Below are 15,554 nucleotides of genomic sequence, written 5' to 3'. Positions count from 1 at the left end.
TAAGAAGATGTTTTAATTGAAATGTTCAGTTCAGCCCAAAGCCACCTCAGGTCCCTGCTTGTCAATCGGCCTGTCTTCTGCAATACGCACGTTGCAGACCAGCAGCGCATGGGCGATCCCAACGGTCATGAGTCACTATTGGTGGTCGTTCCTTATCGTAGCATTACATTGCATTCGGTTAGCTTCACGTTAGGTGCTATAACATCGCTTCATTTTTGGCACAAAGATTGATGACCGGACGAAAGCTGCCCCTTAGTTTGGTACATAATGAACGCAAACCCAAAAACGGGTGCCCACTGATGCTCATCAGCTACTGGGGAAAGAGAGTGCATCGCTTCGATGCGGTCGTTGAATTGCACTGCAAACAACGGACTCGAGCGTCTAGGTCGCCGCGTTGCATGATAATGATGATTCGTGAAACTCATCCCGAGCCACGTGTACCGTGCGGCCCAAAAGCCCTTAACGAGCTCCGCTCCCACATTACAATTCTTCGAGCCTTGCGCCGCAGTTCGTCGTCTCTGATGGGCGAATACCGCGAAAGGCTTCCATGTGCCGTGGGGCTGTAGCTGATGCAGGCAGTTCCAATGAATTTGCAATATAATGCGCCTCAAGCAACAGCATCCGGGGGCTTTCCCTTGGGTAGTTATAGTCCCATCTCCCTCAAGCATACCGCGTTAAGCTGAGTGACTCAGAAAGCTCACAGTGAGCAGGTTTCGGTAATGGCTGACACATGGATGCGATGGCTTGTGCTGCGCTGCACCTTATTGCATTCTCGGAAGCCAGGAATTTGAGGTCCACCAAGTAGTGTGCTTATTGGAGCGGAACGGTTAGAAGCATTGCTGCCATTGCAAAAACAGCTAAAGCACGCCGTAATATTGCATATGCAATGGATTATGCAAACAGTAAGCACCGAGCACCAAGGCAATCGCAGGAAGAAATGCACCAAATCATCTCGCGAATACTTGAAGCAAAGCGGATCAAATACCAGCGAGTTTCAGGTGACATAATAAGGATACTTCAGCATTCGGTCAAGTCAAAGTGCAAAGGTTGAACCAGCACAAGTGCTAAATGAATACGAATCGGTCAAGTTAAATTGGTGTGTCCCTTGCCACAACCATACCACGTCCAATGTTGCTGCTGATGGTTCGCCAGTCGCTGCATATGCTCAAGGACACTTTGCTTTGTATTTGTGCGCTCATTTGAATAATTAATCGTACCTCGGCTTCCGTTTGCTTGCTCCGCATTCACTTCAACTTTATCTAACATCCGCCAGATTATGTCACAAGAACAAGCCACAATTCCCGTTGTAACCTCACCGGAAACAATATTACAGTTTCATCGTCATCGTTTCAATCTGGCCGTGATGCCACAGAGGGTTGAGCCTCGAAGTCCCGAAAATACAAACAAACAATCGGTCAAACAATTAATCCTTTCACAGCGTCCACGTCCTGGACCGATCCAACCCGCTAAAAGACTCGTAACCAGCTCGGACATCTGTTTGCGTGAGCCCACTAACGAAAGCCTTCCGGAACCGGATTCACCTCCATTACATCGTCAAAAAGCGGCCATCAAGCGGTCGGAACCATCGGTCGCATTCCTAATGGGCAGCTTCTCATCTGCATCTGCATAATGAACTTCCTTTCACATGGCATGGTATGGCTGGCATGGTTGCATCTTGCATACCGGATGCTTGGTGTCTGTGTGGAGTTGTAACAGCTCCAGTTTGTCATTGCTGACCATATTTTCGGAGGCCACGGGCCGAGCAATCAACAAATGTTTGCCAAATTTTGTCCGCTCAAATCACAACCGTGGCACTAAAGCGGTGGCGAATGGTGAAATCAGTAGCCCGGCCCTCCGGAAACTGACGGAGGAGACGATGGTACAAGCCTGATGGTTTGCTTTTGCATAATTTATTGATCGTGGCGTACTGGCGTATGTTCATTGTTTGTCGTTCATCTCTCTTTATTATCACATGTGTGTATCTCATGTAGTGGTGGTTTGTTTATGAAACTGTTATTTAATTTGTTTAAAAATAGAGTATATCCCTCCCAAATTTTAATTCTTTTTACAAGTGTTAAAATTCTTCTTGAAAAATCTGTTAATCCGTCATATAGAATTAATCATATAGAGTTTAATCGTTTAAACCTTAGCAAGAAAAATAAGATCAACTACTAATTATTTCCCACAATTCAATTAATAAATACAATTGCTAGAACACCTTAACTAGAATATATTTAATGTCCCTGATACACAATATGCAGCGTACAACAGGCTTATAGCTGACATTTTTTTAATATCAAGTGGTAATCCCCAGAGCCAAAACTCTTTTTATTCCATCCGACACAAACGACGATCATAAAACGTAATCTCTCGACCTTCAATTCAAAGATCCATGTCGTTGCTACATCACCGTTAACCCTCAATGAAACTACACTGTTCCCCCGGAGTTTTCCATAACATCATTGTCAATGCTACTGGTGCCTGCCGTCTCCTGTCTCTGCGGATTGAGATTATCCAGAAAAGTCAATAGGCCGTTTGCATCTCCTCCCCCCACACGCTCGTTCCTCTGAGGTGTGTGCCGGTGATAAATATAGCTCCAACTAGAGTGAATCGATACCCCGAACGGTCGACAGCGAGTATGCGTGTCCAGGTCAGACCTCACTGACAGCGTCCCCAACCGGCGGATCCATTTTATCTGCATGCTGCTCAACCCTAACTAATGCTCCCGTTAGTTTCCTCTCCTCACAGCCCACTCGTTGGGCGCTAATTGGAGCTGGAACTCGTTCGGCGAACAGGAAGAACGAATTGCCATTGTCCTGCGCCACCGAACAGTAACAAGTAGCCAGCCCCTGACGACGGAGACGACAGAGGCTGAGTGCGTAACTGGCCGGGAAACAAATGGATCGCAAGCGGTTTCCGGTCCGGTGCGGGAACGAAATGGACGCACTAACGCACGCACATGCCACTGGCACCGTAATCCAATTAAATGACAAATAATTATCCCGTAAATTGTGATTTAAGCCGGTGCGACCACCACCACCACCACCAACAACTGGCAGGCACCTAGGCCTGGACCGGTCTGGTGGTATCCCTACACTCCGATCGGCCGCCGGACTCACCGAACGCAACACCGGAACCGATAAAAACTCATTAAAAGCTATTTTTCTTTTCTGTCCACCTTCCGCACCACCCCCCGGGGGAGAACATGGTGCTTCAAAGGCAGGTGGCAGCGCCCGGACAGAAAAAGAAAACTGCCTCCAATGCCTTTCCGTTCACTTTGAACCCATGGTCGGCTGATCATACCCGGGGGCAAAAAAAAAGCCCCGAAGCACGCCGAGTCGATTGCGTTGGCCTCCCCCGGGTAGGTGACATCGATTGGCGTTACAATTTACGGCACCTGGGCCTGTCACAGTTTAACGCAACGCAACGCAACCTGGCGGCAACTCGGATTAGGATGGTGGCGGGTGTGCGGCGGTTCGGGAATGTCATTTCGATAGCGATTAGAGCGTTAAGGTGTCGTGGCCAGTGTCGCTGGTGGCGCCGAGATGATGGGGTTACGAGTTTGCTGCTAATTTCGCAGAAAGTTACTCAACCATAATGAAGGCATCCGCGTTGAGCTATGGGGCCGGAGGGAGATTAATTGATCACATTAAGCACGCGGTAATAGATCGCTGTCGAGACGAGAGAGTGACGGAACGCTGGTACGCTGTTTGGCGGTGCGCAATACGAAGATCCTTAATTTATTGACACACTTCACAGGTCGATAGACACAGAGAGAGAGGGCAAAAGGGATATTTGGGGCTTTGGACCGACGGGGACAGTAATGTAATATCGAAATTCGCTAATGATAATTATTAACCTGCACCTTCAGCTAAGCTTTGATGGTTTAAGCGAACCAGGGGCCTTAACGAATATTGGATCGTTGGGCTTACAGTGACAAGTAGATTCCACGCGCGCATCGGTTCGATTATAAAGCGTGATGAAGCAAAGCATTCCAAGAATGACCGAGAGCGTGTCTGCAACACTTCAGGGCAGCAGCAGTATTAGTCGGCAACTAGGGAGCTTTTGTTTGATAAAGAGTAGACCAGTAGCCAGTGTAATGTGCCAACTTTATCACTAGACGATCTGCCAAACGAGATTTAATTAACAGTGCCATCATGCCTTCACTTAAATAGCTGGGTTGTAAATATTCTTGGTTATTCAAAATTACTAGGCGATTCACAGTTGTAATTAAATTGTAGTAAACATCTCTCAAGCACTTGTTTTTTTGTTTCTATTGATCAACTAGCGTTGCGTTTGGTACCAACGCTTGTTTGTGTATTTTTAATAATTGCTATAAAATGCTAAAAATGCTAAAAAAAGCAGGGGTTCTCAAATTCATTTTAGCATGCGTGCCGCAGAAGAAAGTAACAGGACTGGTAGCTCATTTCGCCACATATTTTGGAGGTGCATGGCTTTATTAAATTGGCTTTTTCCCACCAAAGCCCAACCAGTACCGATTGTTCGGGGGTAGAGAGGTAAATACAAATCCAAAACTGGTCACCGCGCCGAGAAAATAAAATTATGGAGCTCCGTTGCCGATGGAGGCGCCCTTCTAAATGGAGGCGCCAGGTAGCCGGTAAAATTTCCGGGATTTTTAATAGAAATTTAAATGGCTATTAATGGTTATTTAACCCAGATTTATTACCAATGGTCTATTCCAACATACGCATAGAATAAAATTACATAGAACACACAAGTAATGACCAAACTTAACATACACCATGGACGTGGCCGCGGGCGGCACAAAATAATTTAGTGGGCCACATGTGGCCCGCGTGCCGCAAGTTTGAGACCTCTGGTTTATAGCAAGCTAATGACAAATAACCGTAAGTTAAACCTTGCATCGATTACTGGCAGCTAGAACCTTTTGAAACAATCGCGTTGTGTTTCATGAATTAGATGTTTCTATCTGGCATGTTCCTGAGATCGATGATCGTCGGCTGACGAGCGAAACCCTCACATTATGATCTGGTTCGCTGGCATTCCATCAAATACATCTGAATGAGTTGGAGTCAGTGGTTGGAGATAAGGCAGATCCATTCTGGTTGGTATTCTGTTTGTTTAGAGCAACACCAAACATCTTGGAATGAATAGCATTCCGTGCAGCAGAAGCTAATTCCACAAGTAACAACAGAAGTACACCTGCGCTAAGAAGCTTTTCTTCGAACTTCCAAACTAAACTCCGAAAACGGTTTACACAGCTTCGCACCAGCTGCTTAGCTGCCAGGTCTTTGGTCGAAATAACCAGTAGCTGCAATTCGACCGTAGGGTGGCACAACAACTAAACGCCCTCTGCCAAATGGTACCCCGATTATGGTAACCACAGGCCAAGATGAAAATTAAATCCAACCCACACACAAACACCGGCGACGAAAACACGGACTCGACTAGAACTCCGACTCCTACCAAAAACGCCCCGGTGAAAAACAATCCAATATTTCACTTTGTAGGCAAAACTTTAAATCCTGGCTTTAACCGAGACTAGCCAGTCGACGGGGGGGGCGAACTTTCCCTCCGGTCATTCCGGTGGGGTGGGCTAGAGGAGCTAGAGGATGGGACGGTACCTCGCGTCTTCAAACGACGTATTCGAGAGTATATGTTTTTCTAACACAAACCCCACGCTTCAGCACCTCTTTTTCTCTCTCTCTCTCTCTCTCTCTCTCTCTCTCTCTCTCTCTCTCTCTCTCTCTCTCTCTCTCTACTTTGTAAGTCCGGTGGTGAATGCGACGCCGGTTGGACAATCGGGAATGTCGGAGTGTCGACTACCCGGGTGGGGAGGGCATGGCGTGGTGTAGAGTTCAAAGTTTTCCTACCCATGGACAAGGGGTGGAAGCTACATGGTTCTCTGTTTTTCTTAGATTAGAATCAACATTTTCTTTGGCCAACCTAGTCGGTCAGTCGTGGTGCAAAAAGTGCAATGCTCGTCCGGTGGACCAGCGGTGCACGGGACAGGAACCGAACAGGGCCAATGCAAATGCGCTCCAACGGTTCATCGATCACGTCCGTGTCCGTGTGTCCGTGAGTGTGTTCTTACGAGTGTTCTCTATCCTTAGGCAAAAGCAAAACAAACGCACTCAACGCCACACGAAGACATGTTGCAGTAGAGTGTGGCGTGAGCATAAGTCATCCATTTAGATGAAAGCTTTGTGAATGCCTTTAAAAGCGTAGTAGAAGCGATTGGTGGGATCGTGCCATCACTCGTCATATTTTTCTACCTCCAATCATTGATGTCCGATGGAAATTCGGAATTTCGGAATTGAGCGGACTGGGACCCGTTTTCCGGAATCGGGATTTTTAAAAATAGAACGTGAGAAACGGACCGCGTGTGCGTTGTGCCCCAAAAAGGATGAGTGCCACGTGCCAAAAACGTTGTGTGTTATCGGACGCTTCAAAATTTGCAAAACAAGATCCGGACCGGCCAGATTACAACACAAACAACACGGTAAACATACGCTCACGAGCTCGCGAGCTCACGGCCTGTAGCTTGCTTTCGCAAAGTAATAAATGCCCAGGGCTTAGACGCTTTCACGGGCAGGTGGTTCGTATGGCGCTTTACGGATTTTGGGCCCCGAAGGTTGAGAGAATTGCCGGAGTGGATTCGGTGTACTGCAGGGGTGTTGTCCAGCGTAAAACCACAAACCAACGAAGGGCAGGAAGTGACAAAGAGGCAGAGAGAGAGAGAGAGAAAGAGAGAAAAAGAGAGCGCAAAAACTCAAAGTGAAAGGATTAACAACGACTTCAAAGAGAAGGACGAGCACCAAGTGGTGAGCATCAGATTAAGGGATTGTAGTGCGGTTTGCCGGGGGGAGGGGCTGTCCAAGTGGGCGCACTCCGTGGGTGTCAAAGCCATGAATCAACGGGCGCATCTTTCCGTGAAGTGGCCGCCGCGAAAGACCCCGGTGAGTCTAGTTTCCATTTCCTTAAAGGGTTTTGGTGTTGGCTGCTGTTGCTGCTGCGGCTTGGAAGACACCGTGGAGCACTCAGAAGGCACTACCTGGCCGGCCAGCTCTAGCTGATACCACAAGCTCTCTTCCAAGCCCCCCCCCCCCCCCTAAAAAAGGGGTAGAAAGCAGCGCCCCGTTAATGCGCCCCTCGAAGGGGAACGGGTGGCGAGCATACAGCTTTCGGGGAAAGAAAAACCTTTCCTCACTGAAAGCGCACAGCGAGGAGCTAGAACCGAAGTAGTTGCCGGTCTGCCACCATACGCGATGGAACCGATTTCTCCGACACCCTGGCATCCGGTATCCGGCATCCGGTGGGGTTCGGTAATCGTTATTGGAATGAGAAATGAAATTGTTAATATTTCATTACGCCGACCGAGGTGATGTGCTCGCTCGCGGACGGTGTGATTAGAAATTCATGGGAAAATAAATGTTTTACACTAAAACCCCGACCGGGCCGGCGCGGGCTCCCATGTACGCGGAACACGAGGTCTAATGGTCCTGTGCGGTGTGTGCTCGGTCATCCTGGTCCTGGACCCGGTCGCACATGGAACACGGTGGACCACGATGGAAGACGCAGGTCTCTATCGCAATGCGAACAACGAAGCGAAAACAGACGTGGTCCAGGCCACGTGGTCCACTGACGGTGTAACCCGAATTGCCGAAAACTATTTATTTATATTCTGGGACGCGCATGTCTTTGGCGCTAAATTGCTCCGTGCACGAAGCAGTCGGTCCCGTGGATGTTCCCGTGAGCTTAGCGGACGAGGCATGGATGGGCGATGGAAAATGAAAATAGTGATGCAGCAGAACGAAACGTAGCTCCACTGACATGACGGGGAGAGGCGGGAGGAGTGAACAGGTGGCATATGGTGGAAGACAGGATCGATGTATCTCACACATGCCCCTCATGCTTCCTTATTCCCACCGGGTACCACAAACAAATCTATCGGAATAACGCTCGGAATGAGACTGGGGGCCAACTCGGCCGGTGATGCCGATGGTCGATTTGATGTGTTCCTCCGTGGTCTCGCTCTCGATAGGACACGACCGGTCGGGGCAGGGCGAAGGCGAGAGTAAATTACTGTAGATTTATCTTGCTTACTTTCATCGTGAGTGCCATTTTTCCATTCACTTTATGGATCTCTTCTTCTTCCTTTTCCTCTTCTTCCTCGGCTGTCGGCGAACCGTGTTACTGGGATGCTGCTGCTTCCGCTGTTTCTTGGCATGTCGGAACAGCAGGAGGAGGGGAGCTAAATTGCTGACATTCGCCTGATCGTCTCGGGCAAATGATGGTTATCGTTGCACACCAACAGATCCTTCCGAGGATCTGATCAGTTCCGTGAGTTTATGATGATTCATATTCGCCAGTGCGTTATGTGGTGATGATGTGATGTGATGACTTCAACGTAGCCATCAGTATTCGAGAAAATCGAGAGTATTCATAAGCAATCGTTACTACACGATATGGACTGCCCGCAGTAGATAAGGATATACCAATGGCTGTTACACAGCATCAAAGGGCAACTGGTTTAAAGAACTATATTTTATCGTAATTATCAAAAATGACATGAGCGTGGAGTCCTACAAATGTAAGGACTAGGGAAAAACAGAACCCGCGAGTAGAAGAACATAAAAAAAGCGCGCGCGGGCAGCATTCAGCCCTTTTTGTGATATCAACGCGTAAAAAGAAGACTATATTTGTGATCTCACCACAACGAAGAGAACCTACAAATTGTCTACAAGATTGATTAATTTCCTGTTGCATCAACGATTTGCAACAGTATTCTTTGAAGTAAAGAATAAGTCGTCTTCAAGAGCAATAGAGAAATAATTTATATTTTACTGTAAAGTTCAGTCTTGGTCTAACTCTTCAAATAAGATGCTCCAGCAGAAAAGACAAAGCGTTCTGAAGAGAAAATTGTGGATTACTGTTATTATCTAAAATACTATTTCTGTTAGCACAGCGGAATAAGTATGAATAGCTTGAATAGCATAGAAAAAGGTTACCAACCAAAGACGATCGAGATCGGCAAAAGGGACGAGGTAGAAACATTTTCCTAACACCAAACAAGTAACGGTGAGCCTATTGTTTGCATTTTTTCCGTGTATGCGGTAGAATCTGGCTACAAATCGCGGGCTACACCACAAATCCCTAATTAATCGCCAAAACAACATAGATTTATCCGACAAGCGGTTCATGCAGCATCGCAGCGAAACGCAATAAGCTTTCATTGATCTGAAGCACGTAAACTTATCCGTTTCGAACTCACCGAACAGACCGAATGTTTCCATATTTCTAAAACACATCAATCATCAAACAATCACTCCACAGCAACATTGGATAACGCTTCATCGAACGTTTCTAACACGATTTCCCCCGCCTTTTGAGAAGTGCCACAACTCACACAGAACAAACAAAGCCTACCAGCAACCAACGCTCGTCTGTGGTGATATGAACTCAAAGCCAAACATTCGAAAAAGAGTAAACCAAACGGCCACATGCGAAGAGAGCGAGATGGTTTGGGGGGGCTCGATCCAATCAAGGATGTGTACAAATAGAACTGGAACACTCTGAGCAGCCACGGCAGCAGCCTCCATTCAAATGTACACCACATTTGGTTGCCACATTGTTAAAGGTAGTCCGGGGTTTTCCCGGTTTCATAAACTTTGCCAGCAGCCCCGCTCCCAGCGGCATGTCCCGTTCACCTCACCACCCGGTTATCCGGTGAGTATCGGGAAAGGTGCTCACCGGGAACCTAAGCTATACTGGCTGGCTGGTACAGTTTGGTTTGGTTATTTGCGTTTTTCCCCCTCGCTCTCTCTCTCTCTCTCTCTCTCTCTCTCTCTCTGCCAAATATTGTGTTTTTGTGTCTCGCTTCCCTTGTGCCTCCCGGACTTGCAGCACTTTTTCGTTTTTACCTTTTTGTGGCCATATCTCGCACCCCTCCAAGCTCTCCGCGGACGTTCCGGACCGTGTCGAAGCCATTTCTTACGAGCTCCGAGCACACTCGCCGGCTCGCTAGCTGGCTGGCTCGTCGGTCGCCGCCGGTATTCCCTGCCCTGCCATATTGCTCCACATTCGCGGTGAATAATTAATGTAATCTTACGGTGTACCGATGAAGTTTCTTGCATACCCTCGCACAAAATCACTCAAATGTACACGCAAATGGAAGGGGGGGGGGGGGGGGGAGAGGTAACTGAGGGTGGCCTCGTGCTTCCGGCGTGCGAGCCACCCCACACACTGCCGCAACACAAAGAAGCGGACGGAACGGAACCGTACGGTGGTGCCGGATGATGTACGGAGTGCGCAGCGTGTACCGGGGCACCCCGTTGCATGCCGAGCCACCGGCCTCAACGTGCCCACGTTCGGCAGGCAGGTGAACGCAATGAATGAAATTGATATATGCAGGATACCGAGATTTATGAGCCGCATGGGCCTGGGAAGCGCTAGCAGAGGCTGCTTTTTGTGAACTTGAACGGTTCCCCGGCCTGGCCACACGCACGCAACGCAAGCCTACCGGAATGTTTTTTATTCAATTTTAATTTCGTTCCCTGTTGATCTTACCGCTCGTCGGTCCTTTTTTGTAACCGAGAGCCTACGGTTTGCCCAAGCCAACCAACCAGCCAGCCAGCCAGTCAGCTAGCTCTTACTTTCGTTTCGAAATTTCTCATTTTTATACCAACGCTTGACGAGCGCGGTGGCCAAAAAAGGGGCATCGAGCGCAACCAGGCGGATCCCTAGGAGATGCCAACACACATAGACACACTCGTGCGCACGCAATATGGAAGGATAACATCAAAGGCCGTCCAGCATCCCCTTTGGTAGCAGAAGGGCAAAATGTCGACATTTAGGGGCTGCTTTGCTCACGAAGTCAATCGATTAGATGTCATCGAATCGACCGGTATGCGATCTTCAGCGATCACCACGGTTGCCGCTTGCCCTCGTCCTTGCCAGCCAGAGCACGAAAAGTGACGTGGTACGTCCGTAGTAGGCCTGGCATCAGCATCCCGTATGCAGGAATCTATTTTTATTCGACCCCTTTCCCCCTTTTGGAACCTTTTGTCGGAACAAAAGGGGATGTCTATACGGATAACTGAGCATAATGGTGTGCCGGGTGTAGCGACACTTTGTCCCCAGCCACCAACGCCCGGGTCCAACGCCGTTCGATGAAGATATATCGTTGTCGGATGGAATGGATGCTATCGGATCGGAGCGAGTGGTTGGTGGCTTACGAACGCATCGGAGCTGATATCGATTCCCTCGTGCACTGGATTAGGGATAAGCTTCGAGAGAGCACAGAGAGAGAGAGAGAGAGAGAGAGAGAGAGAGAGAGAGAGAGAGAGAGAGACGGCGATGGAAAAGGGCCGGTTAACGGATGATTTGATCAGTTGGGTTGGGGTAAAGGCCAGCAACAGGGTGACAATTGGGGCTACGGCAGGAAGAATGGCAGAAACAACAATCAGCAACAAGCGCCCTTCATTGGCCCATTGTATTATGCAAACACCGATGGGTAGCAGATTGGCAGGAAGAGAAGGGCAAAGAGTCGGAAACGAGGGCAGCCACTTAAAGGCGGTGTGGTTCATGGAGCGGACCATGGGGACTAACAGGCCAATGCAGGTCACTGTAATCGTTTAGTATAAGCTTAGAAGAGCGTGTGGCAGTTGGTATTGTCTATCGCAAATGTAGTTATTAGTCATAACATTAAAAGAAGCTTATATGTACTATGTAACGGCCTAAAATCTATGCGAATTGCTGTAGATATTGAGCAGATTTTATGTATAATAATGGTCATTAATTTAATAATTATTTACAGCATCTCTATTGTGTATCTGTATGTGAACTGTAAACAGCACTTTTTTTTAAATATAAATCCAGCGTTGAAGAATGTAAAAATATCCTTAATATCCTTATATACTTATATTACTTACCTTACGTATGTGGGAAGGCACCAGAAAGCCCCAAACGAATCAGAATGTCACTCCGTACCCGCTACACGATACGCACACACATCAAAATCCAATGTCACCTTCTGGATCCTGGCTGTGCCCAGGATCGTCTCCTTGCGCCGTTGTTCACCCGGTCAGAGTTGGCCAAGCACACCCTCAAACTCCCTAAACGCAGCTAACCCCCCCAGTAGGCCCTCCCCCCCTTTTAAAGGAACACCGTACTCCGGCTCCGGTTTGTGGTTCGCACACAGACACACACACCCACACAATGCACGACTCTCGAGGATCCCGCGCCACAGGAGCTACAGGTAGAAGCCGCAAAGGGGTGGCCAATGGCAGAGTCATACGCGAATCATACGCAACCGAAGCATCATCGAAGTGGGCACTGCTGCTCCATTTTTCCAACGAGCACTAGATCGAATCGGACGTACGAAGAACAAGCAGCAGCGGTAGCTTTTCATCGAATCATTCCAACGCATTCGATTAGAAAAAGCGCAACATTCATAACCCAGCAGCATTGGGTGCGTGCGTACATCGCTGCATATCGTGTGACGGTTCGCAAAAAAGCCCAAAAGTCAATGGCGAACCTTTCTCGAGCTTGCGACGGAAGACGAGGAAGATGAGCAGGAGCAGGCGCTCTCCAAATAAAATGAAAAAGAAAAGAAAGAAAAAGAAGGTCGCCGCTTGTTGCGCCGCGTCGCGTTTACTTCACACACATAGACACCCAAAGAGTGTGTGGGAGCGGCACCGGAGCACCGGAGATTGCCGCACGTGTGTATTGGTGTGAGCGCGCACTGTGCAGCGATAAGGGATATCAGGAGCAAACGGTTGCTCTGGGGCACCAGCACACAAACACCGAAACACCAAGTCGTCGTCCTCGTCGTCGTTGCCGCTCCACAAGGATCCTTCAGACGTCACGGAACTGACCGTCTATCTATCGTATGCACACGACGCCAGAAGGGACACTACTCGTCGTCGTTGTCGTCGTCGGGGGGCTCATCCTCTCATCCGCAGCACCATGGCCCCAGGTGCGATGAAGAAATTCCCGGGGAGTGCTTTGACGGGAGAATGTCGCGACTGTCTTCTTACACTATCGCTGGCAGCCACTGAGGTACCTGCTGCTGCAGGAGGTACGACTTAACGACTGCACGTCCGAGGAGTAGAGGCAAAAATCAATATTTGAAAAATGAATTAATCCCGAGGTTCACACTGCACAACAAGTGGTCACAACTGTGTCGTTCCGTCTCACCGCAGCCCCACCATTCTCCCAGATGGCACGGGTTCTTTGTTCGTGGTGGAGCAGATACCCTTGGTAGGTGTCTGCAGAGCTATACGTCACAATGCTGCTGCTGCTGCTACTGCACGCCAATCTCTCTCTCTCTCTCTCTCTCTCTCTCTCTCTCTCTCTCTCTCTCTCTCTCTCTCTCTCTCTCTCTTTCTCTTCGGCGTGCGCGTAGAATGTCACAAATGCTTCTAGATTTCTTTCTTTCTTTCTTTAGTCAGTTGTCAGACGCTCGATACCTTTCACTTGATGCACCGTAATTTTCACTACCAGCACAACGAGACACAACCGCAATTATTTGTTTTCATCACGCGCCGTCCTTCCACTGGCGTTCTGGTGCTATGCTACTAGGCCGAGAAGGACAAGGGTGTCCTAGGGTGTGCACTAACACTGGCAAAAGCGGCGCTGGCGCTGCACATCCTCCCGACGGCTAGCAAGAAAGATTGTTGTTTTGTCCGTTTTTCTTCCGCTTTCGCAACAAGCACCAGTGCAGTAGTATAGAGGGTATAGAGTGCGCCCCCTCGGCTTTGGGGTGGGGTGCTAGGGAGAGGGGTACTGTCACTTGACAGTTGTTTCGTACGCGCGCGACTGCACCACGACACACTTGCGCAATAAAACACCACACCGGGGACCCGGCCAAGGGATGATTCGATTCAGAACACACCAACACCACTAGGTACTAGCGTGTTGTCCTGTGAGTGGATGCTTTCGCCGTAGGGTTGCGCGTTTTGATGGACCAAGCGCCTTATTTTCCGTATGTTGTTCACCTTTGCTGTTCGGTTTTCCGTTTACCACCTTTCGGTCCGGTTTGCGACGACGGTCTGCTTAAGCAATGCAATGTCCTTTTTGGATATGTGAATGATGCGACGACCAAGACAAAACTTACTACTTTACTAACTACGTGCGAGCGTAGTGCATTGCGTAGGGTGTAAAGTTGAAACCATGGATCACTTCGGAACGGAACGGAGCCTGGTGCCAAGAAGGGGTGGCACAGCAGCACTTTACCGACCTTCTGCTTTGAGTTGTTTCAGGTATGACGTCAATGATGCAGCACTACAACTGCTGCTGCTGCTGCTGCTACTGCTGCTTCCTCAGCCACAATAAGATGCAATGAACTCGCCGCTCATCACATTACAAGAGCACAGGATATTTGACAAGCACTTGGCAGCAACGGCACCGCCCGGCTAAACGGAACAATGCCCACCCAGTAATCTGGCCGTGGGTCAGGTGAGAAAACAACTGGACAAATCGGTCCGTCGGGGCAAAGGGCGCCACTGCAATCACTGCCAATCGAATTCGACGGCCAGCAAACTCTCACATGTTGCACTCTTGCATAATGCACACGCTTCTGACAGTCGGAGCAGTATCAGTTCTGTGAATTATTCTCTGGCGGAATCGCGGTACACAAGGAAACCCACGGAAAAGGAGTCGCATAAATCGCACCGCCACCGTACTGTTTTCGTTTTTTGGGGACGCAACTTGACAGCTCCAGGCGGTGGGCGATGGTAGTAGTGGTAGTAGTAGTAGTAGCCGTTGAGGGAGTGTTTTGTCATTTTTTAACGCACACCAACGCACAAGCCCGGGTAGGACTCCATTCCAGGGTGCCTTTCAAGGATAATCGGTTGCTGTACCACAGTAGCCGCATAGGTGTTTGAGGAACATTTTTATGTACCAAGAGTCATCATTTTAATAGATAATTGAGGGTAAGTAATCATTAAGGAGTTAAATAATCTGGCAACCATCACGTGAACCGCAGCAGCAGCATCAGCAGCAGCGACGAAACCGTTCCGGGCGCGAGCGAGCGGCTGCGCATTCGAGCCTATGCTACTGATGGTCCCCACCGCCAGAAGGCGCTAGTGTAATGTTCTTTGAGATTCGGCGAAGTTTTATGAATGTTTTATTCCTGTGTTCCGAGTCTGTGTATTTTCAAAGTGATTAACCATGCAGCAATATCGTGCAAGAGCTTTAGATAAATTAAAGCCGTAAGGATAAAGATACTATGGAATGAGAAACCTCACGCCGTAATGCCCGCAGAGCATGTAAAAAATTTATGGTGGTTTTCTCAAAACCCTTTCATTTGAAAGAAACAGCTCCGGAGGAAGTTTTTGTTTTAAATTGTTCAATACTTTGTTAAAAATAATCAATAGCTAATTTGTATTTTTAATGCTGAAATACTAATTATTATTGGCGTTGAAACTGATCACTTCATGGACGAAATTTGATATTTTTATATCCAGCTATGTTCTTATATCACAAGATCAAGCTTGGAGATCATATGAGCGCCGAAAAAGTATTTTTTTAGCGATGTGTACACGAAAATAATACCATGAATGTAAATA

At 48.4% G+C, this 15,554-nt stretch overlaps 1 protein-coding gene across 3 annotated transcripts in view; it reads right to left on the bottom strand.

The window, feature by feature from the left end:
• LOC126572030 (polypyrimidine tract-binding protein 2) overlaps positions 1–13,473 on the bottom strand; it is a 252,267-nt gene extending 238,794 nt beyond the window's left edge. The window contains exon 1 of one of the 3 annotated variants that reach the window (XM_050231043.1): positions 13,455–13,473. The gene's annotated coding sequence lies outside the window, so the exon portion shown is untranslated. Of the gene's footprint in view, positions 1–13,048; positions 13,080–13,182; positions 13,268–13,454 lie in introns of those variants that run through there. The other 2 variants (XM_050231045.1, XM_050231046.1) reach the window with 2 other exon arrangements.
• Between the last annotated feature and the right edge of the window lie 2,081 nt (positions 13,474–15,554).

This window comes from Anopheles aquasalis, chromosome 2 (assembly GCF_943734665.1).
Source record: "Anopheles aquasalis chromosome 2, idAnoAquaMG_Q_19, whole genome shotgun sequence".
Taxonomy (NCBI): domain Eukaryota; kingdom Metazoa; phylum Arthropoda; class Insecta; order Diptera; family Culicidae; genus Anopheles; species Anopheles aquasalis.
This window is presented reverse-complemented; position numbering and strand designations above follow the sequence as displayed.